Source organism: Oncorhynchus mykiss, chromosome 17, assembly GCF_057628025.1.
Source record: "Oncorhynchus mykiss isolate SJ-2025 chromosome 17, ASM5762802v1, whole genome shotgun sequence".
NCBI classification, from domain to species: Eukaryota; Metazoa; Chordata; class Actinopteri; order Salmoniformes; family Salmonidae; genus Oncorhynchus; species Oncorhynchus mykiss.
This window is the reverse complement of record NC_143038.1, coordinates 72822501-72825000: the sequence shown is the minus strand read 5'-3', so window position 1 is coordinate 72825000 and position 2500 is coordinate 72822501. Positions and strand designations below refer to the sequence as shown.

At 41.1% G+C, this 2500-nt stretch overlaps 1 protein-coding gene across 1 annotated transcript in view; it reads right to left on the bottom strand.

Annotated features, from left to right (window-relative positions):
• LOC110494825 (semaphorin-3D) overlaps window positions 1-2500 on the bottom strand; it is a 150483-nt gene that overhangs the window by 83085 nt on the left and 64898 nt on the right. The window lies entirely within an intron of this gene.

The window sequence follows — 2500 nt, the reverse complement described above, 5'->3', positions numbered from 1 at the left end:
GAATATATTACCAATAGGGTTCAGTGAGGTTTCATGAATATATTACCAATAGGGTTCAGTGAGGTTTCATGAATATATTACCACTATGTTTCAGTGAGGTTTCATGAATATATTACCAATATATTTCAGTGAGGTTTCATGAATATATTACCAATAGGGTTCAGTGAGGTTTCATGAATATATTACCAATAGGGTTCAGTGAGGTTTCATGAATATATTACCAATAGGGTTCAGTGAGGTTTCATGAATATATTACCAATAGGGTTCAGTGAGGTTTCATGAATATATTACCAATAGGGTTCAGTGAGGTTTCATGAATATATTACCAATAGGGTTCAGTGAGGTTTCATGAATATATTACCACTATATTTCAGTGAGGTTTCATAAATATATTACCAATAGGGTTCAGTGAGGTTACATGAATATATTACCAATAGGGTTCAGTGAGGTTTCATGAATATATTACCAATATATTTCAGTGAGGTTTCATAAATATATTACCAATAGGGTTCAGTGAGGTTTCATGAATATATTACCAATAGGGTTCAGTGAGGTTTCATGAATATATTACCAATAGGGTTCAGTGAGGTTTCATGAATATATTACCAATAGGGTTCAGTGAGGTTTCATGAATATATTACCAATAGGGTTCAGTGAGGTTTCATGAATATATTACCACTATATTTCAGTGAGGTTTCATGAATATATTACCAATAGGGTTCAGTGAGGTTTCATGAATATATTACCAATAGGGTTCAGTGAGGTTTCACGAATATATTACCAATAGGGTTCAGTGAGGTTTTACCACTCTCTGTCATCTCTCCCGTTATAATGTATTCGTATGTAGCTTCAGCAGACCGAGAGGTTACCCGTCCTGCTGTTGGACTGATTCATCACAGTTAACACAGACACTGCTTCCCTTTACACCAGGGTTGAACCCAATTACACTGTGATTTGTGGCGATGCAGTGACTTCCTGGGACCTCGCTGTACTAAAGAGCTGTATGGTCATTTAACGCACGGACACACACACACACACACACACACACACACACACACACACACACACACACACACACACACACACACACACACACACACACACACACACACACACACACACACACACACACACACACACGCAGACACACGCAGACACAGACACGCAGACACAGACACGCAGACACAGACACGCAGACACAGACACACACACACACACACACAGACACAGACACACACACACACACACACACACACGCAGACACAGACACGCAGACACAGACAAGCAGACACAGACACGCAGACACAGACACGCAGACACACACACACACACACACACACACACACACACACACAGCCTCTATGTACAGTGCCTTGCGAAAGTATTCGGCCCCCTTGAACTTTGCAACCTTTTGCCACATTTCAGGCTTCAAACATAAAGATATAAAACTGTATTTTTTTGTGAAGAATCAACAACAAGTGGGACACAATCATGAAGTGGAACAACATTTATTGGATATTTCAAACTTTTTTAACAAATCAAAAACTGAAAAATTGGGCGTGCAAAATTATTCAGCCCCTTTCCTTTCAGTGCAGCAAACTCTCTCCAGAAGTTCAGTGAGGATCTCTGAATGATCCAATGTTGACCTAAATGACTAATGATGATAAATACAATCCACCTGTGTGTAATCAAGTCTCCGTATAAATGCACCTGCACTGTGATAGTCTCAGAGGTCCGTTAAAAGCACAGAGAGCATCATGAAGAACAAGGAACACACCAGGCAGGTCCGAGGTACTGTTGTGAAGAAGTTTAAAGCCGGATTTGGATACAAAAAGATTTCCCAAGCTTTAAACATCCCAAGGAGCACCGTGCAAGCGATAATATTGAAATGGAAGGAGTATCAGACCACTGCAAATCTACCAAGACCTGGCCGTCCCTCTAAACTTTCAGCTCATACAAGGAGAAGACTGATCAGAGATGCAGCCAAGAGGCCCATGATCACTCTGGATGAACTGCAGAGATCTACAGCTGAGGTTGGAGACTCTGTCCATAGGACAACAATCAGTCGTATATTGCACAAATCTGGCCTTTATGGAAGTGGCAAGAAGAAAGCCATTTCTTAAAGATATCTTTAAAAAGTGTCGTTTAAAGTTTGCCACAAGCCACCTGGGAGACACACCAAACATGTGGAAGAAGGTGCTCTGGTCAGATGAAACCAAAATTGAACTTTTTGGCATCCAGGTGTTAGAATGGCCAAGTCAAAGTCCAGACCTGAATCCAATCGAGAATCTGTGGAAAGAACTGAAAACTGCTGTTCACAAATGCTCTCCATCCAACCTCACTGAGCTCGAGCTGTTTTGCAAGGAGGAATGGGAAAAAATGTCAGTCTCTCGATGTGCAAAACTGATAGAGACATACCCCAAGCGACTTACAGCTGTAATCGCAGCAAAAGGTGGCGCTACAAAGTATTAACTTAAGGGGGCTGAATAATTTTGCACGC